Source organism: Lissotriton helveticus, chromosome 6 (genome assembly GCF_964261635.1).
Source record: "Lissotriton helveticus chromosome 6, aLisHel1.1, whole genome shotgun sequence".
NCBI lineage: Eukaryota > Metazoa > Chordata > Amphibia > Caudata > Salamandridae > Lissotriton > Lissotriton helveticus.
The window spans coordinates 454,283,436-454,309,694 of NC_136067.1; the positions used below are offsets into that span (position 1 = coordinate 454,283,436).

General features: G+C 42.4%; 1 long non-coding RNA gene across 1 annotated transcript in view; it reads left to right on the plus strand.

The window, feature by feature from the left end:
• Window positions 1-26,259, plus strand: part of LOC144762666 (uncharacterized) — a 246,326-nt gene that overhangs the window by 154,830 nt on the left and 65,237 nt on the right. The window contains exon 3 of the long non-coding RNA XR_013596125.1: window positions 9,649-9,908. This is a non-coding gene — a long non-coding RNA (uncharacterized LOC144762666). The remainder of the gene's footprint in view (window positions 1-9,648; window positions 9,909-26,259) is intronic.

Consider the following 26,259-nt stretch of genomic DNA (forward strand, 5'->3'; position numbering starts at 1 on the left):
TGTTTGACATTTCTAAAATTCAGAGGATGGTTAATTATATTCAAATTGTAGTTCTTGGTAAGAAATTAAAATAATGTTTGAGAAAAGTCATTTTAAAAGAAAATCCGTGCAGCAATACATAGTTCCAAAAAAGAGATGGCATTTTTCAATCTTAGTTATGGATTATTCCATAATTAAATCTTTTTAGAACATTTAATATGTGCGCAAAATATAAAATGGGATTGAAGATAAACATTCTCACTAATCTGAATTATTAACAACTATATGTTTAGTATATTATTAGAAATAGCTGACTGCCCATTCAGAGCTTAACCAGGTTTCTCTCTATTTAAAGCCTTTTGGGTGATATCTCAGGACGAGTGACTTGGAACCACATTGCACCAGCAGTGATTAGGAAAGTATAGTGATATTTGCAGAAATCTGGTAATCCCAGCACCCCCATTAGTTTTTGTGTACTTAAGTTTCTTACGACATATATCAGTTCCAAGTTATTCCAAATGAATCTCAAAATTATTTTATCAAGTTTTAAAAAGAAGGCATTAGGAAATTGTGTGGTGAGCACTGAAAGTATCGATAACATCTGCAGAATAATGATAATTGTTTACTGTTTACAGTTTGCTCCCACATGTAGGAAAAAGGAGACAACATTTGTAAAATGTCTTCAACTTTCTGCACAATCATTTCTCAATTATGTTTTCCTATTTCTTTGATCGTTTTGAAAAATAAATGTCTAAGGGGCTTATATAGAGAACTGCGCTCCTGGACCCACCGTACTCGTGGTGGGTGTCTGATCACCATGGTCTGACCACCGTATTATGAATGCAGTGGCCTGACTGCAACCAGCCCTCTTCAACACCAAAGACACCCCCAGGATTTGCCAGCGATGTGTAAGGTGGGGAGGAATGGAGGCAGTGCTGATCTCGGTATCGCCATCCATATTATGACTTGTCCTTCTGCAAACATTTTCATGGTAGTAATCCCACCATGACAAAGCTGGCAGAAAGACAAGGAGGGAGCCCCCAACAGGGCTCCTAGGCAAAGTAGCCCATGGGGATGGGTTCAGAGGGCACACGATGTGCCCCCCAGAAGCATATGGCTGAGCCTGCACTGTGTGGCATGCATGAAATCGTACATTCCATACCATGCACGGATGACCTGTTGGCGCTGTCATGGCAACATTATGCTGTTGAGCCTGACATACCGCCGCTGCACCACCTGCCCACCATGGATTCTACTTGTAATCCGGTGGGTAGGATCAACATGGGCTTGGCCGTCTTCCTAGGACCGCCCCATTGGCGGTCCTGTAGGAAGACCGCCAAACTCATAATAATGCCCTAAATATTTAATTGCATTTTGGCTCCATGACCCATTGTGATGCTGGAGTGAAATAAATATTGAGGGAAACAAAAATCTGATTTTTGTTATATTTAAGGTATATCAAGATAACTGAGAATACGTATTTCTACTTTTAAAAATATGACAGAGTAATCATTGGATCATCAATAAATATTAAAACAACATTACTTTAAAATAAATTGGCAATGGATATAATTGAATGCTTTTTCAGCAACAAGAGCTAGTAGGTCATGAGGGAAGGGATGAACATTAGAAATCCATAAAACGTGACACATTGTTCCAGTAGTCTTTAATGAGAATCATCCTTCAATAATCCCTGTTTGCTACTTTAGTATTATAGAAAGCAAAACTTTAGAAAGTCGGTTAGTTATTGCATATATAATTTTGGTAAGTATTTTATAATCCTGAGACAAGAGAGATATTGGCCTATAGTTTGAAACAAATAAAGGATCTGTGTTTGGCTTGTGAATAATGAGGGCTTCTTTGAAGAAAAATCTCAGTCAAAATATTATTTTGAAATTATTCATATGATACCAGCAAATATGACATCAATTGATATGAAGACACCTCATGGAATTCAGCAGGGTTTTACACAACAATAAAAAATAATCTAAGAGTTTTTTTGGCCCAATGTAGGCTTACTATAGAGTTTGGTGAACAAGGATAAGAATTCACTATGAATGGATTCTGAATGTGTTAAATATTGTGTTTGATAAAGCTTAAAGCATGAATATTTTTTTTTAAATATTTTAATTTGATGGTAGTTGACCTAAGTTTGTCAGATTTGTTACCATTATATTCAATTTAAATTCAGAAATTTTTATTCAGACACAAATATATCCAAAAAAGCACGGGTCAAAATAGCAGCATATGGTACCCAAATCAATGATAAAATATGATCAATTCATAATAAAATAGCACATGAAAATAATTTCCAGGACTGGCCACTTAATTTATGCCTATCCTATATCATGAAAAAGGTTAAAAGACTGATCAATACTCCCACTTAAAGTTGCTGGTTCTTTAGAGCTAGATTCTGGTCAGATATATGGTTCTTTTGGGGGAAGAGGATTGAATCTTGGGACACGTTGGTTAAGTAGCGTTTCCCTCTAATCGGGCTCTTTATGGGTAACCAATCGCTCTGCAAATTAGGTTGGTTTGCAGTTTTATGTCCACGTTGCAGGGAGGCAGGGTGGGGGAACCCAGGGCATTCTACAAAGGGGATTGTTTTGTTTTTTGTTTTCTGTTTTAAGCAATCTGTCTGTGATGCTCATGTACAGTGATACAATGGTAGCTGATGCTTATGGGGACTCTATCTATATTGCCTGGTTAAGGCCCCTAGTGTGTAACGTGATTTGTTGGCTCCGGTGGGGCTCATGCTCCAGGATCCTAATGAGTGACACTCCTACATTCTCCACTCCCCCGAGTCGAATTAAACTGATTACCTGGAATGTTAATGGTTTAGGGGATCGGATCAAAAGGGGGTTAGTCTTACAATATTTATGACGGCACTCCCCAGACCTTATATTGTTTCAGGAGACGCACATACAGGGCACTACATATAAGGCACTGAACCGCTGGAGCTACAAACTGCTAGCCCATGCGGGTTACACTAGGGAATCCAGGGGGTGGGTATCCTTGCACGTTCTTCCCTTTCCTTTCAAGGTAAAAAAGTCACACATGACCCGGATGGACAATTTGGCATATTCTCTGGGGATTGGGAGAGTCGATCACTCAATTTGACCTCCCTGTATATTCCCCCTAAACGTCCCTCTGCCACCCTGACCGCCTTGGGCTCGTACCAATCAAACTTACCTGATGGAGATAGCTTATTGGGGGGGGATTGTAACATGGCCATGATCGAAGAACTAGACCACTTGCCTTCTCGCCGATCAGAGTCGCAGGGAAAATTGCTATGGGAATTCCTATCGGCTCTTGGACTGATTGACCCGTGGCATACTCTCCGCCCCTCAGATCGGGAGTATACCTTCCTGTCCAGAGTCCATGGGAGTCTGTCCCGTATTGATGATCTTTTTTGCCATGCCTCCGAGCTTTCCATGTTTGGCGACATTTCCTTTTTACCCAGGGGCATATCGGATCATTCCCATTTCCTGGCGCATTATGGTGTTGCTCCTCCCCGTTCATGTCGAGAGATGGCCCTTAACCCTTGGTATCTCAAAGTTCCAGACATACGAGATAAGCTGATAAAGGCCATATCCGACTATTTTGCAGAAAACGAGGGCTCCGTCGATTCAGATGCCACGCTGTGGGAGGCATATAAGACGGTGATTCGTGGGTGTGGGGTGGCAGCGGTGGAAGGTCACCGTAAGGAAAAACTTAAGCGGCTAGAAGAGATTGAATCAGAAGGGGCTACTCTTGAATGTGATCTTATTACATCTGCTTCCCCGATACTTCACATAAGCTTGCAGTGAAACAGAAGGAATACCACGATATCGCTAGTGAGGCAGCCCAGGTGCACTATCGTTCAATCCAATATAGGATAAATGAAATAGGAGATAAAGCCAGTAAGTTGTTGGCATGGTTAGATAAGCGAGAAGCAGGCAACAGGTAGGTGTCCGAAATTGTAGCTCCGGATGGAGAGAGACATGGCGATCGGGACGGAATTGCAGAGACTTTTGCCGATAATTTTGAATGTCTCTACGTCCCTACTTCTCCATCTACACAGGGGGAGGCTGCGACTTACTTTCCACTTCCCCCTACCGAGCTTAGAACCCCAGGATGTGGAGGACCTTGACGCTCCCCTCGATTCCGAGGAGATGTCGAAGACTATTGGGGCCCTATGTTCTGGGAAGGCCATGGGACCTAGAGGCCTCCCAATCTACAAAGCGGCCTCACCGGTTATAGCTCCATATCTCCTGCGAATGTACAATTCAAGTGTTGAACATGGGACCCTCCCTGAGACACAGCGCTTGGTTAATATAGCAGTTGTATACAAGGAAGGGAAACCCCGAGATCAATGTGGCTCCTATCAACCGATTTCCCTTCTCAACCCTGAGGTCAAAATCCTGGCTAAACTTTTGGCTCTTCGTCTGTCACCCCATCTACATAAACTGATCCACCCGGACCAATTAGGCGTTATGCCAACCACAAATATGGCACTCAATCTACGCCGCCTCTTCGGAATGTTGGGCAGGGCCTCTACCATACAAGAAGACACGATAATTGTGTCCCTAGATGCTAAAATGGCCTTTGATATGATAGAATAGCCCTTTTATCTGCCTTCTTGGAGAGATATGTTTTGGTCCACGCTTCATGGCCTGGATACATTTATTATATTCCAAGCCCTTGGCCCGCGTTACAGTCAATGGAGGTAGGTCGGCGACTTTTGAACTGGGGAAGGGCACGAGGCAGGGCTGTCCCCTGTCGCAGCTGCTCTTTGCATTAGCACTGGAGCCCTTAGCGGCATGGATTAGATGGGACCCGTTTATCCGTGGACTAAACATGGCACCGGACTGGTTGGATAGAATATCCCTCTATGCGGATGATATTCTTTTGTATTTAGCCAAGCCCTAGTCTTCGTTGCACTCAGTGCTCCATATCCTGGCCCTTTTCCGGAAATACTCGGGCTACACTATTAATTGGGATAAATCATTGATGTATGTCCTCAGTGGAAATACTCCACGGCTCTCCTGGGGTTGTACAGCCGGTATTTTCACAGAAGGATTCCGTTATTTGGGTATCTACGTCACGACCGACCAGGAGACTTTCCATAGGAGAAATCTCCTTCCTCCCCTACATCGTCTTCGAGCGGATGTGCAATATTGGAGAGGGCTGCCCCTTACCCTACTTGGAAGGGCCACCCTTTTTAAAATAATGGCACTCCCCTGCTTTCTGTATGCCCTGAAGAATGCACCCTATCCAGTCTCGCCGCATTATTTTTTAACGGTTGATTCGGAGGTCCGCTCCCTGTTATGGAATGGCGGCACTCCCCGGATTGCATTGGATAAACTCCTACGTAGTTAGTATAATGGTGGTATTGCTCTCCCCGCAATTAAAACACATTACTGGGCCTCTCAGTTGGTGGTCCTCAATCACTGGGCCCATCGTCCTGTGATGTATCCAGCGTACAGAATGGACCGTTTTAATATGAAGGCAGGTCATTATATGAGGGCACTATACGGGGGCCCCAGCATGTACCTATATTTCTGCCCACCTCCACCACAGTTTCCATTTGGCAAGCAGCTAACACCGCACTGTGCTGGAAGGGTAAAATTACACGGGTTACCCCATTATTTGGAATCCTGTCACCTAGGGATGTTGTCAAACCATCCCGGTTTTGATAAATGGGACATTATTGATCTCTCTGCAGTGGGAGGCATGTGGGAGAAAGGCAGGGTGGTTTTGTTTACTGAGTTACAAGCAATATACCAGTTACATGAGAGGGAAACATTCCGCTACCTACAAGCACGTAGCGTACTCACCAAAGCCATCCCCAAAGGCTCTCGTTTCATCCCCTTTAGAAGATAGACTCCTAGACGACTGCCTGCCAGATAAGGCTATTTCCTTAACTTATCGTAAGATACTTAATTATCTGCCAGAACCACTCGATAAAATTCGCAAGAAATTGAAGGCGAACTTAGGGGACATACCAGATGAGGATTGAAGGGAGGCCCTGGCAGCTACTAGGGAAGTGGCCATCACGTCCAGAAGTAAATGTATTCAACTGAAATTATTACTTGGAGCCTATTATACCTCCACAGCTCTGGTTAAGATGGTATTCACAACCTCCCCACTCTGACCCCGTGCGTGTGGTGTCGTAGGCACTTTTCTACATCAATGGTGGAACTGCCCAGTTCTCTAACACTACTGGAACGAGATCATATCCACGATGTCCAAAATTTGTCAGAAACCGATAGAGCTTTCCCCTAGGCTCTGTCTCTTAAACATCTGGGACACCACAGATCTTAATCGCACTGAACAAATGTGGGTCTCTCTGGGCCGTATTGTAGCAAAGAGGAACATTGCCAGAACATGGAAGGGAGGAGTCGTGAGCCGCCATACGGACTGGGCTACAGATATGGATTGGTGCATGCAAGCCGAGAGGGTGATATATGAAGGTTGGGGCTGTCTGGGCAAATGGACTAGACTATGGGGCCCGTGGAATGAATTTAGAGGACTATTATGTACCCTCTTTGCAGCTGATACTGCATATAATGTTGGTAGGGAGTCCCCTTAGAATTTTAATACTATGTGATTCCTATATGTCATTGCTACTGTCTAGGAGAATATTCAAGACCTGGCTGTTCAATCAGTAGCATCCCCCCTCCCCCAGCGACTTGAGACCCTCGCGGGTATGTAGTGCGCTTTACAAATGATTGATTGATTGCTATTTTGATTTTATTGATCATACATGTGAGGCATTTATTTTGTACGATGTGTGCTATTTGAATGTTGCTCTATTTCAGTTGTCGTTTTTTGTTGTATTGTTATTTTATGTTCATAATAAAAAGATTTATAAACAAAAAGACTGATCAATAGAAAACATCCATAAGTTTTTAGCTGTAAACGTGGATACAACTATAATATAAGATCAATAAAAACAACAAACAACTTTCATAAAGTGCACATGGTGTTACGAGCATGCACTGCAGCTTTCCAAAATGAGCCTACACAAAAAATCAGTTCTTCATCTTCCAATTTGAGGATTTTCATGTAAGCTGCTTTATAGTGGACAGGGGATGTCTTTAAAAAATGGTATCAGAAACCATTTTGCATATTTTAAATAAAAAATACAACAAATAAAAAGTGTAACGTTGTTTGCCTGCTTCGATCATCACAAGGGCATGGCAATTGGTCAAGATTGGCATCATCCTCCAGGGGAAAGCAAAGTGGAAATGTCAGCCCTTAAACGGAAAAGGAGTCCTCTCTCTCAGCAACCTATCGGTTTTAAGAGGTAGCTTGATGGCAGATGAGAGACATCCTTGATAGACATATACCTGACAACAGTGGTTTTCCGAACCTCCTTTTCATGTGTTTCTTTGCTATAATATGCATATAGGGCCTCCTGAAGGGCTTTTTTATTTGTGCCGTCTAAGTCAGTAGGGTTTGAAAAGACAAGCTCAAGGTTCAAGCTACTCAAGCTCTCCCTCACTGCAGCGAGCCATGCTATTTCCCTACCCTTCTTGCACTTGAGACAATCTATTATTAATCTCTGGTGAGGGTCACTGCAGGGTTTTTCCAGATTGCAAGCCAAAATTTGGCAGGGCGAGCCTTTATGTAATCTTCAACAGAAAGCAATTTCTATTCTCTGTGGCAAACATACTGCGATGCAGAGATCGGAGCTCCCAGGAGTTTTCGACAAAGTCTATTTTCTTCGCCTTGAATACTATTGCTCTTTGTGAAACCCCAGACCTCTGCCCCATATGTTGCAGTTGGGATGCATTGTGTTTTAACATTTTTCGTAATAGCTAAGAAGACTACCTCTGACTTTTTGGGCTGTGGGAGACCAAGGATTGAAATAATAGCTTTGGAAAACTTCTTCCTACTTTACACCACATGATCAGCCCAGGAACCATTAGCAGCAAATACCAGCCCCAGATAAGGAAAAGTGCAAGTGCGATGTAAACTTTGGTTGTCAATAATAATAGAGTTTAAAAGATACTTTTTCAGTCGACAAGCCATTATAAATGTTTGTTTTTTAATTAGTACCCAAATCAAGGCTAGCCATAAAATCTACAAAACCCCACTCTAAAACACGCAAAGCGTTAGGTGTGTGGCCCATTAAGACCACAACATCGGCATACAATAGGGTATGGAGTGTATTGCCATTAATTTCCGGAACGTCATTGGAAAGTGTTATCAGTGATTTATGTAGGTCATTGATATATAGGATAAAGAGGAGAGAGGCCAAGACGCAACCCTGCCTGACCCTTCTACCAACTTCAATAGTGTTTGGGACCTCCCCGCCCTTATTGATCCTCACTCGGGCTTACCATTATAACAGAGTTTAGCTATTTATTCAATAATTGGATGCTGTAGATCACTGACATAATATAAATGTATACAATATTGAAACACAAAAAGATTGGAAAATAAATATTGTTTAAAAATGTATCGATTTCTTATACTTATCTAGTAAAAAAAATATATCAAGAACACAAATATTGATGTTAAAAATATAGATGTTAACTTATATCAAAAAATCACATATTAGAAACAAAAATATTGTCATCTTTAAATAAACATATATGTCAAGAATTTCACTTAATGCAATATTGCAAAAATATTTACATTGTTATTAATATTTTAAAATATCACTTTTTACTTAAAACAAGTATTTGAAATAAATCTAAAACATTTTGTACTCATGTTTAAATTAAATATAAATATATTACATCAACAAAATCTTTACAATTCACCCCAATGAAACATATAACTAAAATCATAGAAATACAACCACAAAAAGTAGCATTAACTACAAATATTTAGACAGCAATCTAAATATTTATCAATAAATACAAATACAATGATATTAAAAAGTATCAACCTATATAACATACATTATAAATAAAACCTAAATTAGTGTTTCCGCTGAAAGACATACCTGATAAAAAAACATTCAAACTAAACTAACCAATAAAATCAAGGTATAAACACCTTTAACCAATAAAATCAGACAAAGAGTTAAATCAACAATATAAAAGGTGAACTTATTTAAAAAAAATTAAATACTTCAAAAGTGACAAGCTGCAACACAAGGAAACTCTGTCGGACTCTCTAACCATGCCATCAAAGAAGAAGTATATACATGTCGACAACTACTTAACCAAATAACTTATATTTAAACTAAAGCTTACTTTTAAATAAACGTAAAAATATCAAATAATTAATAAAACACTTTCCACCTTCTCTCTCTTTACATGTACTTTCTAGAAGAATGCACGAATGACTCAGAAAAGTGACAAACTGTCAATAAAAAACAACTATCATAAACCAGCAAAAATATATAACAAGCTATATATATAGGCAGAAATTATTACAAAGTATAAGCTCACTCGAATAGCGAGTAAAAATAAACCTAACAACCTCAACATCTACAAACTACAAACAATTTAACATTTAATATTAAACTGAAGCTGTTTTTCATCCAACAGAAAGAAAGCACATGCTCCCTATTAGAACACCTCAACACAGAAGGTGCAAAACAGTGTAAAACATCTGAAAAGAACAGTAAGAATATAAAATAGAAGTTGTTGCATAATTTGTGGCATACATAATAAATGTACAAACTTTAAAATACTGTATATATTCATACTATTACATTACTTTCAGATTCAATTACAGAGAGAGCCAAATACATAATATCACAGAAAAGAAAAGTTACTAAGGTCCTGATTATGATGCATGCGGTCACATAGAAAAAAAGTGTGTGGTGGTCAAACGCCACACCTGAGATGGTGGAAGAGGCACAAACTCGCCTGCACTCCCCTTCACAATTCCTATTCCGCCATAGAGCCGGTCCTGCACATCCTGCTTCTGCTGCAACTGGTTGGACACAGTACCAATCAACCCCGTTGTCACCAGAAGCAAAGGTAAGTGACTCTAATATCTGTCACCTCTCAACTTGGCTGTTAACATTAGCTCCGGACTCGTGCAATTGAATTCGCTCACACATGCAATAGCATATCAAGGTGCAACGCATATGTCTCTAATGCTGACGGTTCCGAAATGTAAAGTAACACTCCATAACAACCACATTGTGTCTTTAACTTTGGTGCTAGTGGCCATAAATATACGAAAATGGGATAGAAAATCTAAGAGCAAAAACTCATCATGTAGGTGTGCTTAAAATAATTATTTACATTTTCACATAGAAACATTTTGCATCCCACATCATTGGGATAAGTGCAATGTATGATTATGTAGGTAACTGTCAGCCATACTTTACTTTGAAGAAAAATGACAATTCCAATTATGAGCCACACCCTACTAAGTCATCCATGTAACTATTCCCCTTGTCTACAGTAAGTCCGGTATTGTATACTACTTCAGAGGTCACATCATATAAAAAGGTGCAATGCTTATATGTACATACCTATCAATAAACAAGCTGAATCAAAGGGGCCTGTATTAAACTATCCTTAAAGCAATTGCTAACAACTCATTTTTGGAGCAAGTGCCCACCACTATGTTGAATGGCTGCAAATAAATTCAAATGACATTCACGCACCATGTTAACCAGCTTATGCACTTAACATAGTAGATATTAAAAAAGTAAGCAGTAGATCCTGCCATTATGCTAAACAAACATATGTACTAAACATCTTTAAAGGAAACATTGCTAGAATTCAAACAACTGCAAAGCAACAATAATGGCAGGACTAACTTGATGAAAATCAAAATAGTGATGTATTAGCACAATGGAGATACCTCTCTCAATAAGTCCAAAAGAAAGGGAACAAAAACAAAGCCAAATGGCAATCCATTGCAAATGGCTAAGTCCTGTGGACTACTGTGCTATGGCACGCTTGCCTGGAAGAAAACTGCCAGAAGAACCTACCCCGGAAGGGGCATCTAGTGGTCAGTGGAGGCACCTTAGGATTTGGAGGGGTTGACTTGGTATTGGGATGGGTGGATTTACTTTTGGGATGGTTTTTGGTTTGTTCTCAGGGGCATGTTTGGGTTCATGAGTGGGGGAACCGTTCTGGGAGGGGTGGACTGGGATGTGGAAGGGATGGGTTAAAGTGTGGAAGGGGTACTTTTGGCTTTAGGAGGGGCTCAGCTGTGACGGGGCAAGGGCAAATAACCAGCTCTCATGGAGAAAATGGGTAGGATGTTCAAGAGGGAGTATCGGTTGGGATGTAGAGGGAGTGAAAGTGTCAGGTGTGGGTGTGTGTGTGTGTGTGTTGGTGCTGGTGTCTGTGTGTCTGATGTATCTTGTGCACATTTGGGAGGTGTTTTGTAGGTGTCTGTTATGTGGGTTAGCATTGTCCTTTGCTTTTTCTGGGGGGGTGATGTGGAGGTGCTAAGTATGATGGATGTTATGGATGTGGTGTCTGGGAGTAAGAGGTGTGTTTTGGATGTGTCTGTGGTTGCTGTTGTGGTGTTTTGGGGTATGCTGGGTGTTGTGGATGTGCTTGTGGTTGCATGTGTGTTGTCTGGGGATAAGATAGGGGTGGTGGTGAGGGGGTGGACTATAAAGTGAGTGGTTGCTTGCTTCTGTATTTTTTGGTGTTTCTGTTTGCCTGTGCTGCTTGGGGCTGTTGAAGTGGGTGCGTGCATATGTATGAGTGTGCTTTGGACAGGCATGGGAATAGAGAATTGGGATGGGGATGGAGATGGGGAAGAGCCAGGAGGTGGGGCAGAATATTGGGATGGGTGGAAGGCTGTCGTGAGTGAGGAGACCAGAGCCTTAAAAGATCTCTATAGGCCACAAATAGCACTGTGTATGCCTTCCAGGTAGGCCACCATCTGTTGAAGATGGCTGCCTGGCCCCTGGATGGCATTCAGTAGTGCCATCTGCCCTATCGAGATGTGCCTCAGGAGGCCAATAGCCTACTCACTCAGGGCAGCGGAGGGACTGGGGAAGGCACGGAGGTGCCTGGAACAAAGGAGATGGCTCCAGGTGAGCCAACTGGGTGGGGAGCAACAGGGAGGGTGGAGGTGGAAGGGTGGAGGCAGACAAATATGGTGTTGGTACTGTTCCTCTGTGTTCCCCCACCACTAGGCAATGTCCACTGAAGGTTTATTCTGCAGAAGATGATGTTGAGTCTGCGTTCTCCATGGCACTCTCCGCACCTACTTGGGCAATTGACTTCCTCTATGTCTGTACTGTCATGACAGGGAGACACTGTGGCCAGCTTCTTCCCTAATTATGTTGGCCCTGTTGCATTTAAAATAGGTTTATTGCATCTGTGTGAACACACTGAATGAAGAGTTTTTACCACAGGACATTCCTAAAGTGCACAGATGACTCCAGCTTCCAGCTGAAAGATCCACTATAGTGGCCTCAAAATTTGCATGAGCACATGCATGCATGCTACATGACCTGTAAACAGTTGCTCATAGTGAAGCCATAAACACAGATAGCTCCAACTGCATGAGTGAACTTGTCTCAACTCTATCTTCATATATCAAGTAGGATACTTGATCAAATTTCGTATAGTTTGGCTCTTGTAGTACACCATAGTGACCTGATGTCATCAAATAGGATGGCTATGACAATATAATTTCAACAGAGGCCCTGCAATCAGCAAATGGTCATGTACCTAAAACTAGGGGTGGGCGGAATTTGCGTAGTTGCGCTATGCAAAGTTCCGTGAAACGGTAAAAAACTCTGAGAGCATGCAGAATTCCGCGAGCTCCTGGAATTGCTGTGCTGCCAGAAGAATTGTTGTCTCCAGCAGTGACCATGTGTGTCTCTAACTTTGCCACCCCACTGGAAGGTGCCGGGGTCTCTTGAGTGAGCTGTCCATCATAGTGGGTAAAGGGTGGGAAGACGTTGCATACCACTAGTGTGAGCGGGGGTGGGGCTTCTACGCCAGTTCACATGTCTCTTGTTTATAAAAGGTCAGAAGCTGATCAGAGCAGCAGGTGAGGAGAAAGAACCTCCTGGTCACAGGAACTACACAGGGATTGTGCTCGAGGAAGTCATGGATTCAAAGACCTCTATCAAGCTTTACAGCTAATTTTTGACAGTAGATATGGGGAGAAGAAAGCACACCTGGCCAGCTTCAACCGTGCTCACACATTTTTTGGGCTGATTAATGCGTTACTTAATTTGAGCTTTAACTCGAGCACCTGCTTTATATCTGTAAGTGCTTCCTGTTTAGGTTTAATCCTTGTGACAGGAGCGACGTGCCAGAATGAATACTGCCCAGCAGCACATAATATTCCAAGAGGATTCCACCGTTTTGTGCAATACCTCTACTTAACTGGAGTACTACTGGCTAGTAATCAGTAAGTGCTACCTCGTTGGGTAAATGTATAGTGTCATTCCTACACTACAGCTGCGTAAAGGGCCAGAAGAGTTGTCTCCGGTGACCATGTGTGCCTGTAACTTTGCCACAGCGCCGAAAGGCACTGGGGTCCCTTGAGTGAGCTGTCCATCATAGTGAGTAAAGGGTGGGAAGATGTTGCTTACCGCTAGTGTGTGTGGGGTGGGTCTTCTATGCGAGTTCACATGTCTCTTGTTTATAAAAGGTCAGAGACCGAGAAGAGCAGCGGATGAGGAGAAAGAACCTCCTGGGCACAGGAACTACACTGGGATTGCGCGCGAGAAAGTTATGGATGCAAAGATCACAGATAATTTTTGAAGGTAGATATGGGGAGAAGAAAGCACATCTGCCCAGCCTCAACTGTGCTCACAACTTTTTTGGGCTGATTAATGCAATTTGAGCTTCAACTCGGGCACCTGCTTTATCTGTAAGTGCTTCCTGTTGAGGTTTAATAATTTTTGTGACAGGAGCGATGTGCCAGAATGAATCCTACCCAGCATATTTAATCAAAGCAGATGCCACCATTTTGTGCAATACCTCTACTCAATACTCACCAATGCCCACGAATTCCAGTACGCCGCAGATTGTGGAATTTTTGGCAATTCCGCGTTCCGTGCAAAGTTGCCGAAATTTTGCAATTTATGCGAGCGCAACAGATTTTACCACCCACCCTTACCTAAAACCACATCATGATGAAAAGATGGTCAAGTAATATAGCTATTTTGCAGCAATAAATGAAGTAGCAGAAATAACGTGACTTGCAAATGCTCGTTTCACACTGTTGACACTTCCTAATTGAAACTCCTCATATAGCCACTGTTTGAATAGTCTAATTACAGCTGTACTTAAGTATCTTTGAAATGTATCACATGTATGACAGAAAAGTTAACTGGAGACAGCATAATAATTCGCCTAGGGCCCTCCCCAATCCAGCTTGGTACTCATGAGAACACCATTCTTACACTGCATGCCTGAAAGCCAATAAACAATTAAAGATTGTTGAGGCTCAGGGAATCTTCATTACACGAAAAGGTAGTTTCACTTTTGTCCTAATGGGAAGGCACATCACTTGTAATACTGAGTGTAGAGGCACACATTTGATCCCTACATTTCATGATGTCACTCCCTGATGCATGTCACCAGTCATTGAATGAACCTTGCAAAATCGACAGGTGCAGTTCACATAATTGAATACTCCCACATCTATGCCATGGAAATTCCAATAGTGACAAATGACTGTAAGTCTTCCTGTCATGTCCTTCATCATTTGTATCAGACCAATGTCATTGTGTAATAACTTAGGGTATGTGTTACCCTCCCACCAATGGGTACACTGTCCTATCTGTGTTAATACATGAACTGCACACCTATCACAAATAACTATTTGCAAATATACACACATTTATGATGAAATCAGACATCAAGTTATGAAGACACTTAGTTCAGGTATGAAACTGCAGTGCACATGATACTACAGCAGGGAAAGGTACACACACCAACATGTAGGGAATAATACTGGTGGCACCAGTGTTATTTGCACTCTTGTGTTACTATAGATTCCCAACTCACCAATGTCAAGTTTTTTTTTTAGGTAATGGAAGGTTTTTATTGTATGTACAACATTAGCAAGATAAGACTGGGTCACTACTGTACAAATATCAATCCAGATGCAGTGCATCCCCTGCCATTCAAGCAGCTGAACAACCTCAGACCCTCCCTCCCGGTACGCTGTGCTCATGACAGGCCCTCCTGCACCATACAGAGTAAAGGCCAGTCATTGATTCGGCCCAAAGAGCTCAAGAGCAAAGAGAACTGGTTGAAGGTACGGTCAAGGGGAGCGTATGAGTACCAGTTGAATGTACGGTCATGGGGAGAGTACAAGTACTGGTTGAAGGTAGGGTAATGGGGAATTACCCACCCACCACAGGTACTAGCATTGCTGCAGGCACACACAAGCCATCCCATCACCAAGTGCAAACATTGCATCTGGAAAACACCCCTGCAAGGACCAATGCTGGGGGAGGAGGGAGGTTCAGAAGCTCCTGGAGGAAGTGAGAAGTTTCCACCAGCCTCGTGCACATCAGAGAAACACACAGAGTCCACATATGAAGCACTTTAGACGGTTTTTTGGGGAGAGGAGTTGGCCTAACGGCTAAGGCGCTCGACCTCGGACATGGGGATCTGGGTTCGAGTCTCGGTAACGACGCCAAAAACCTCCTGTGATTCTGGGCAAATCACTTAATCTCCCCGTGCCTAAAATGAAAGTGTGTCCTCATGTAACGTAACTGGAGCTATGTAAAGCGCTCTGATACCTGATTCGGTTCGGGTCTAGTTCGCGCTATATAAAACTCTACAAAAAATAAATAAAAAAAGTTCCACCTTGGATAGAAAGCTGAGAAAGACTGAAGGTGGAGCATGGGGGGGTCCCCACATGCACAGTGTACTTCCAACAGATCTGCATATGAAAGAACACCCCCACGTCAAGAGCTGGGAAACCAGTGATTCAGTCTAAAAGGGGCTACATTGGACAAAATAATCTGAAACTTTTAGAGGGGGGAATTAACAGAAAAAGTATGCGACCCACTCCGACAAGAAGTCAGTTAGCAAGCCCACTGTCTCATTACTGTTCTCAAAAGGGCAGGGCCCTTTGACAGAGCATGAGGACCGGTCATGGCCACACCCAGTCCAATGTGAAGTATTGCCTAGTCACTGCATCCAAAGTGCACTGTATGCTTTGCCACATGTAAGAAGACCACCACCACATGAGATACAATAGTGAGGGAGCATAACTCCTGACACAATGAAGACAAGTGGGCTGTTTGGGACAACGGTCACCCAGCACATGAAACAACTTTAGGTGATTTATGCCTTTAGTCAGTCATGTGTATGCTCAAGTCAGAAAACTGGTAGTTGACTAGACTCTGCTCTGTTCCTGGTCAAAAAGAGAACAAGTATAGTACATCATCATGCACCTACTACCAGACCTAAACATTCAACAACTGTTCTAGGATGCTGGACATGAGTCATCCTCAATGTTGATGGGGTAAATGGCTGCCTGTTACCAAAGAATATGTCAATGTAACATGAAGGTTTCTGGTCAGAATTTACTCCCTTGTAGCTGCTGTTGGGCCTGTAACTGCCCATCCAGCTCAAGCTAGGTCCCCGTCAGTATTTAGGCCATTAGGGGTGTTAGGGTGTGGTGCGCACCCTGCCCACATTCAGAGGACTACCCCAGCTTCCCCTCTGCGATATTTTGCGCCTATCGCCTCAGGTCCTCCCATCTCTTTTATTAGCAATGGATGCTGAACCACTTGTAGACCCTCAAGCTTAAAATCTTCCTAGCGATGCCCTTCCATATGTCCCTCGTCTGATGGGCGTTGAGCAGTAAGTATACAAGAGAGGAAAAACCAGAACTTAAATGAAAGTTTTCATATATCAGTTGTGATGTGATACATTGCGATTACATCTAGCACACTCATTACTCAAAATCTAACACACAAAATGTGTAGATGTTACATGCGGAGCACAATACATGGATACATACATTTGTATCAATATTCTGACAATCTTTATACCTGGTCATGTCTAAAACTGACTAGGTCAGCCCGCTAACATCATGAAGGCCAGACCCATCTTACATGTTCTGTGATATGAGTTACTATGGTCCTGGAGAAAACAATGTGGCCTATTGGAGGCTAACCAACTTTTGCCTTATTGATCTGACACCTTTACAGCCAGGTCCACTGACTTGATGGCTAGAGTCCAACGAGCCTGCTACTTTTGTATAGATTACATCCTATGACTGAGATCACTATGAAAGGGCTGCAATATGTGTCAGGGAGAGCTTGCTCTCTTTGGATGTGTAGACATGTGTACTCATAGATGGGAGATTAGACTATGGGTGATAGAGTAAGTTTGGCGTGTACAAGCATCACAGGACACATCTTTTGCCATATGTGGCACTGTTACAGATGACAACATCATACCATTGTATGTCCTGTTGGATTGGTTGAATATAAAAAAGCTGTTATGAAGTAACCAACTATCTGCCCTGTTAATGTGCCACATGTGAGATAGGACTGAACAGTGCAATCAATACTCATGGACCAGCGAAAGAGACCTGTGGAAGTAAGGGGTCTGTCATTAGGAAATCACACACCTGAGAAATGTAGGTCAATGAATAGAAGTATCAGGTCATGGGGTAACAACAACCACCGTTCCAAATGTAGTCCATGTGATAACAGTCTGGAGGAGTATTATTTGTGACAACTCAGTTTGTGAGCATCCAAGGACATAAAGGTCAACTGGGATGTAACTCTGTGCATCAGTTTTATTGACACAGAGATTCAACCCCAGCCTGGCACATGTTTACGATTGTGCAAAGCTTATTGTCAGGCCTTGCTCTCTGCATACTGAACATAATGAAGACACATAACTAGCACATTTACAACATTTCTAAATGAAAAAAATCCGCTTGGGTACGTTCAATAAGTGCCCTGTGTGCAATTCTGAAGGGATTTGTGGCTATTGCTAGCTCCCAACCAACTGTTTGGAGAGCCCTGGTTTTGGGTGAGTGATATGTGGGGCTGTATACAAAAGTAACAGCAATCTCATCTGCTCCAGAGTACATACACGGTTCATGTTGTAAAGGCTATACAATCGTCTTCACATTTAGCATTATCAGAGTTGTATCAACATCACAGGTACCGTGAAATTCATGAATGCATATATGGCTACATACACTCCAAGTAGAATCTAGCACTTTACACATACTACACATCCCAATGGTGATGTTACAATCACAATGTATAGTGCTCCACAATCCCTAACAAGAGTGTCCAATGTAGGGGCCAACAAATGATACAACACTTAATAGACCTAATTCTGTAATTCAGGTGCAAATTGTAGCCTTTGGAAATGGCAAAGAGGAAGTTACACAGAGCAGTATATGTATGTCAAATAGTCACCTGTTCCTCTGGTGAGCCACAGAGCTGTCCATACAGGGAAATGACCTCTTCAGCCAGAGGCTCCAGCTCCTCTGCAGAGAAGGTATGAGCTCTCTCACCTGCATGGCCTGGCATGATTGCCCCCAGAAGTGGCAAACGGCAGCCAAAGTGGAAGAGGTGTTGATGCCAGCAGTGTCAGGAGGCAAGTAAGGCATTTTTCAAACCGCAGCATATATGTACATGACATATGTGGTAGTTAGCGGGGACAAACACAGCCATTGGCCCTCTATCATCACATTCATCAATGTTACCTATGGCTGTGTCCATCGTGGATTAAAACGACCACCGCATGGTCAACTTTCAGTGGCAGGTTCAGAATATCCAATATGCGAGGTCAGGCATCTACCATTTTAGTAGTTGGAAGTACACTCCAAATGAAGGGTTACCTGTTTACATATGGACTACTCCATTGCCATGTAAATTCCATGACACAAATCATCTGTGTAGTGCATTACTGTGCATAAAAGCTATATTTGCTAGGTGCAATGTACACTGCTGTTTAACTGTATTTTGACCAAAAATATCCCCCCAAAAATATTAAAGTGCTAATAATACATTTTTGGATGTATAGTTTGCACATTCATGTGAGACACATGTGGAGGCCACAACAGGGATTATTGGTGTATGCTGGACCGTTGCCAAATATTATGTGAATAATGTGCAATGCTTTCTGAACCAGTTATGGTTTGTCACATGACTTTTGGCTTACTATTCACATATGTTACTATGGACACTGACCAATGTTCAATATTGTTTTGACTCCATACATAGGCACCCTGAGAGAGGGAGGAGATGGCAGCGTACAAAGTACTGCCCATTTCCAGCCCATCAGCCCATGGAACAAAGGGATATCATCAAGACGTTTTATTTGACTAGGCAAACCCTACTGGATTTATATAATCAGTTGGAGCCGGAGCTCCTTCCTCAAAGCACTAATCTCACATGTATTACATATTCTGGCCACAGGGTCCTTTCAATACACTATTGCAATATTGCAATATCTGGCGAATGTTCAGCGGTGTACTACAAGACATGCTTTCAGCAATGATGAGACCTATGGACAGCTACATCCAGTTCCCCAGACATTTTTTTTATTAAAATCCATATATCACATAAATTTGCATCTTAAAATTCATATATCCAAATTTCAACATACATGCATCAAAATTCATCAATATCATCGGATTTGCAGGAATTAAAATATAACATAAACATTTAAACAAAAGTTCATTGAGTTCTTAAATCAGCAGCAGCGAATCAAATCCAACAGCTAAAAACACCTATTGCCCTAAAATATCGTCAAATGCCTCCTAATCCCATCCATTTTAAACATATTCTCAGATCTTTCCTTCTTAGAGCGTGAACCCTGTAAGAATACGTATTTCAATTTACTTTGTACCTGCAGTATCCCCAGTTACCGGGAAGGGCCGCCCTTCGGGGGGGCTCCTTATCTGGGTAAGCATCTCCTTGGGTTGCTACATCACGCAAAAGCAGTCTAACTCCTTGGATATTCTTAGAATCTCACTGAGGGGACCTAACAGGGGACGAACTTTCGAGCTATTCAACATCTATGCTAGAGGTACAAAAAATGGCTCTCTATCCCCAACTGTAGCCATCCTTGAAAATGAGCTTAGATACTGTAATGATGGCATGCAAGTCCTGGTCGCTGGAGATTTCAACTGTACGTATGAGCCTCTTGCGACAAAGGACATTTTGGGCCTAGGTGAGGATGATCTAAGGAGGGGTATACCTCTGTTAACTATCCGACCAATAAAAAAAATTCCCAAAGGGCGATCCAGCTGAATGCACTGACCATGGAGTTTGGGTTAAGAGCTGCCAATGGTCGAACTGATTCGGACTCCATGGGTGCTGATACATTCAATAGGGTGAACAACACGTCAAGGATTGATTACATCCTCCTTGATCTTATCCTCTGGAAGTTTGGTCAGGACATGGCTGTCTTGCCCACTGTAGATAGTGACCACAATCCACTTCCCTTAACTCTTAAGAGCTTATGGCCAAGAAAAACAAATGAAGCAATACCAAATAAATTGGAATTCGCCCCAAACTTTATCCATCAAACTGTGGGAGACGCTTCAAGTGGTGTAAAGTAGCCCTGGGCCAAGCAAATCTAGAGGCCATAGATACAGCATTAACCACATCAGCGCTAGCGGTTTTCCCGCTGTGCGCTGACTTTTTTAAAATACCGCGTTACATGACGAGCTGAGCTCGTCATGAGCGTGCGAGCGGCGCAACTCATGACGAGCTCAGCTCGTCATGAGCACGGAAGGGGTTAAAAACCCTACAAAGGGAGCTAGATACCATATTAGCCTACCCTGTCCCTGGCAGGGCTACAATTGTTTTTCAGGACACCATCGAAACCGTAGGGAAATTATTTCTGAAACAAACACGGGGGGGTAAGATGTTAGGCCCTCAGAAGCCAAAGGGCGTGCACGATTGGTTCACTCCCACTTGCAGACACAAAAAGTTAGCTTTGATTAAGGCTATAAAAGGGAAGCTACAACCCATGATACAGTGTGCCAGAAAAGAGTATAAGCAGGCCATAATATATGCAAAAAAGGAGTGGGAAGATCAATACTGGCAAACTCTAAAAGAGGCTAGCTCTAGCAAGGATGCTAGACGCTTCTGGGATACAATAAGAGCCAGAAACAGACCAGATAGCGACCTCATTACATGCAACATCACCAGCCAAGCATGGTTTGACCACTTCTCAAAATTGTACACCTGCCAGCATAAGACTAGCTCTTCGGTCACATCTAGTTCTTGTGTTTTGCAAGGTGACCTTAATGATTTCCCCTTTACAATTAAGGAAGTGGAGTATGCTATCAGTACAATCGTGCCCCAAAAAGCAGCTGGCCCAGATGGCATCCCTGGGGACCTTCTTCACTCGGATAGACTGAAATGGGAGAAGTTAATTCACTCCTTGCTTATCGCGATTGATAGAGGCGTTGCCATCCCTGAGTCCTGGAAAGGGGCTGAAGTCGTGCCCATCTTCAAAAAGGGCCTGAGAGACAATCCTTCGAACTATCGGACCATAAACCTGTTAGATTCAACCCAGAAGGTGGTAGGGAAGGTGTTGCTGGAGAGAATATTGCAATGGATTAACGAAAACGATATTCTCTCCGACTACCAAGCAGGGTTCAGGGTTGGTACAGGCACAATTGAGCAGGCGTTTAGATTAATGCTAATTTATTGGAAGGTGGTGGTTATAGGCAAAGGCAGTCTTTATCTCGCGTTTATCGACCTAAAGACTGCCTTTGACCTTGTGCCCAGGGACACTCTTTGGAGGGTGCTTTCGGACTTGGGGATCCCACGCTACATATTGTCCATTTTGGTGAGGCTCCATGAAGGGAATTTTGCCCAAATAAGATGGGGCACAGAGGGCGAGAAAACCAATAGAATCCCGGTAGAGAGAGGGGTCCGCCAGGGATGTGTTCTTGCTCCCACCCTTTTTTCATTATACGTGAATGGTGTGGTTGAGCACCTGTTAAAAGATCCTTCAGATGAACTATCTCTGGCGGGCGAGCGAATTCCTACCCTCCTATTTGCGGATGATACACTCTTAATATCTAAGTCCCCTATGGGCCTCCAAAAGCTTCTTAACAACTTCCAGGCTTTTTGCTTGCAGCGGGGTCTAATAATTAACACCGACAAAGCAAAGTACTTGGTGATGAATCCCCCGAAAAAAATCGCCAGTCCTCCTATGTTGAATTCTGTGCCTTTGGAAAGGGTCACTGTGTTTGACTACCTAGGTATACGTATATCGCATACCATGCAGTGGACCGCCCACCTCTGTAAAATGCTTTTAACCCACAAGAGGGTAGCTGGGGCTTTGCTTAGGGAACAGCGATCCTGTTCGATAAGACCAATAGCCCCTGTTATTGACATCTACAAAGCAAAGGGAGTTAGCTCTCCTCTTTATGGGGCAGAGATATGGGGCACCACTAGCACAGTTGACCTAACAAGGTCCGAAAAGAAATTTTATAGGGATCTTATGTCACTTCCCCAGAGTACTCCAATGGCACCTTTATTGCTTGACCTAGGCTGTCACCCTATTAGCGATTTGGCAAAGCTTCGGCCGTTGCTCCTATGGGCCCGGATATGGTGAACTCCCGAATTGGCCAAATATGCTAAAGGGCTAACCGAAGTCATGGTATTACCTGGTTGGCATAAAGTAAGGTGGCTAAAAAATATAAAAACTCTGCTTGGTGACTTGGGCCTTAGCGAGGCATGGATTGGTAGGTCCTCTCCCCCGAAGGCAACTCTAAAGAGGCTATATTGGAACTGGGTCGCGACTAGAACTAGCGCTGATTATGCTTTGGGCAGGCTTACGAATGACTTCCTGCAGTTCAAGGATCTCCCGATCCGGGAACTTTATTTGGATATCATATGGAAGCCATTCGACAGGGCTCTTTACTTTAGGTTTAGGGTCGGGGCTCTTCCAGTACGCGCCCTAACAGCTTGCTGGAAACCTCCGGCCCAAACTACAGCATTTTGCCCTTCCTGCCCAACCAGACCAGAAACTATAGCGCATTTTATGTTCGAATGGCCGGCGTATATACACCCAAGAACCAGGTAGCTCAAACCTTTGTATAAGTCATTAGGCACTAGGTCTCATATTGTAGCGCTGCGCATTTTAACGACATATTCATGCCCATTGTATGCTTGTAGTCTCTCAAAATTTTTATCATGGGCATGGTACCTTAGAAACAAAAGGCTTAAATGAATTGTTTAATCTGATTCTTAATTTCTTCTTTTATACTGTTTTTTATCTGCAAATGTTAGATGTAAAAGAGGGAAAAAACCCTGGTGTAAATAGATTAATTCTTGTTTTTAATCGCAAAATGTGTTTTTACAATGTGATGCTTTTATGATATGTTTTTATCGAAATAAAGCCTTTTTGACTGACTGACTGACTGATACAACACTTAATAGACCTAATTCTGTAACTCAGGTGCACATTGTAGCCTTTGGAAATGGCAAAGAGGAATTACACAGAGCAGTATATGTATGTCAAATAGTCACCTGTTCCTCTGGTGAGCCACAGAGCTGGCCATACAGGGAAATGACCTCTTCAGCCAGCGGCTCCAGCTCCTCTGCAGAGAAGGTATGAGCTCTCTCACCTGCATGGCCTGGCATGATTGCCCCCAGAAGTGGCAAACGGCAGTCAAAGTGGAAGAGGTGTTGATGCCAGCAGTGTCAGGAGGCAAGTAAGGCATTTTTCAAACCGCAGCATATATGTACATGAAATACGTGGTAGTTAGCTGGGACAAACACAGCCATTGGCCCTCTATCATCACATTCATCAATGTTAGCCTATGGCTGTGTCCATCGTGGATTAAAACGACCCCCGCATGGTCAACTTTCGGTGGCAGGTTCAGAATATCCAGTATGCGAGGTCAGGCATCTACCATTTTAGTAGTTGGAAGTACACTCCAAATGAAGGGTTACCTGTTTACATATGAACTACTCCATTGCCATTTAATTTTCATGACACAAATCATCTGTGTAGTGCATTACTGTGCATAAAAGCTATATTTGCTAGGTGCAATGTACACTGCTGTTTAACTGTATTTTGACCAAAAATATCCCCCCAAAAATATTAAAGTGCTAATAATACATTTTTGGATGTATAGTTTGCACATTCATGTGAGACACATGTGGAGGCCATAACGGGGATTATTGGTGTATGCTGGACCGTTGCCAAATATTATGTGAATAATGTGCAATGCTTTCTGAACCAGTTATGTTTTGTCACATGACTTTTGGCTTACTCTTCACATATGTTACTATGGACACTGACCAATGTTCAATATTGTTTTGACTCCATACATAGGCACCCTGAGAGAGGGAGGAGATGGCAGCGTACAAAGTACTGCCCATTTCCAGACCATCAGCCCATGGAACAAAGGGATATCATCAAGACGTTTTGTTTGACTAGGCAAACCATACTGGATTTATATAATCAGTTGGAGCCGGAGCTCCTTCCTCAAAGCACTAATCTCACATGTATTACATATTCTGGCCACAGGGTCCTTTCAATACACTATTGAAATATCTGGCGAATGTTCAGCGGTGTACTACAAGACATGCTTTCAGCAATGTTGAGACCTATGGACAGCTACATCCAGTTCCCCAGTCATTTTTTTTATTAAAATCCATATATCACATAAATTAGCATCTTAAAATTCATATATCCAAATTTCAACATACATGCATCAAAATTCATCAATATCATCGGATTTGCAGGAATTAAAATATAACATAAACATTTAAACAAGAGTTCATTGAGTTCTTAAATCAGCAGCAGCGAATCAAATCCAACAGCTAAAAACACCTATTGCCCTAAAATATCGTCAAATGCCTCCTAATCCCATCCATTTTAAACATATTCTCAGATCTTTCCTTCTTAGAGCGTGAACCCTGTAAGAATACGTATTTCAATTTAGGCATCCCCATTAAAGAACTCTGCCGAGATCTTGCCAAACTTCTTCAGCCCACCCTTTCGTAAGGCATATGCTTGTTCGTTATTTTTTACCTGTTCCATTTTCCAGATCCATTCATATTTAGATGGTACTAAATATGATCGCAACCTTTGAAGCAAAAATGGCCTGGCAACTGCCATGCCAATATAGAGAAGTTTAATCGTTTTATCAGGTAGGCAGAGATCTGGGTCATAACCAAAAACCAGGGTGGCGGTCACATCCTAATTGCAATGGAGGGACCGCCGCTGTCCCTGCGGACGGTCCCTCCACCTCGGGGGTGGAGGATGGACGCAGGTCCGTCCGCCATCCTAATAGGCCTCTTAGTTCATAAATATTTTACAAAAAAAAACAAATGTGATTCCTGCTTAAATCTAAACATATATTGTGCAAAATATGCATAATAATAATCCTTCAAATTTAGAAGAGCTAATCCACGATTGCCCACTCCTCATATAAAGTGCTAAGTGCAATGCGGGTGACCCTTTTGCCCCAGAAAAATCATGTAAACATAGATTCTAGTTTCTTAAAAAAGGAATTAACTAAAACACAGGGAATAGCTGACAAGAGAAAGATAAAATGTGGCAGCACTGACATATTGATCAGTGCCACCCTGCCTAAAATGGATAAAGGAAGAGGATGCCATCGGGTAAGAAAATCTTGAACTTTTCGAAGTAGTGGGACATAATTTAAATCATATTATTCCGAGATTAAGGGTGAAAAATACACCCCTAAATACCTCTTCGGATTTGCGTTCAAACATGAGATAATATCGAGGTGTAAATCCCTAGATGCCCCACCACCGCAAAGTAAGACTTCCGTTTTTTGTTATAAATTTTATACCCTCCAAAAGCCTCATACCATTCAAAAATCTGGAAGGCCGCTACCTACACATCCTTCTTTGATTTTATGATCAGCATGATGTCGTCTACGTATAATTTAAATCCAGATTTGGAAGCGGGGGGCAAATATCCCTGTTGTTCCTACTGGCTATCGCAAGCGGTTCAATAAAAAAGGCAAATAAAACTGGGGAAAGCGGACATCCCTGTCTAGTTCCTCTTTTAACTTTTACTTGTCCAGCACTGGCTGCATTAATAATAATATTAGCCTCAGCATTCAAATATAGCTTTTCGACCAGCCCCGTAATTTTAGAGGGGATGCCAAATTTGCCCAGGATACAAAATAAAGATTCCCAAATCACCAAATCAAAAGCCTTTTCGGGGTCTGAAAACAGCACCAAGGCTGGTATCTTCTGGGTATCGAAATAGTCAAGTGCCTCCACCAAAAAGTGCATGTTCGTGCCAAGCTGCCTTCCAGCAATAAAACCATTCTGATCCTGATGGATTAAATAAGAGGCAATACCATTAAAACGATTTGCTAAAAGTTTAGTAATTATTTTGTAATCAGAGTTTAAGAGCGTGATGAACGATATGAATT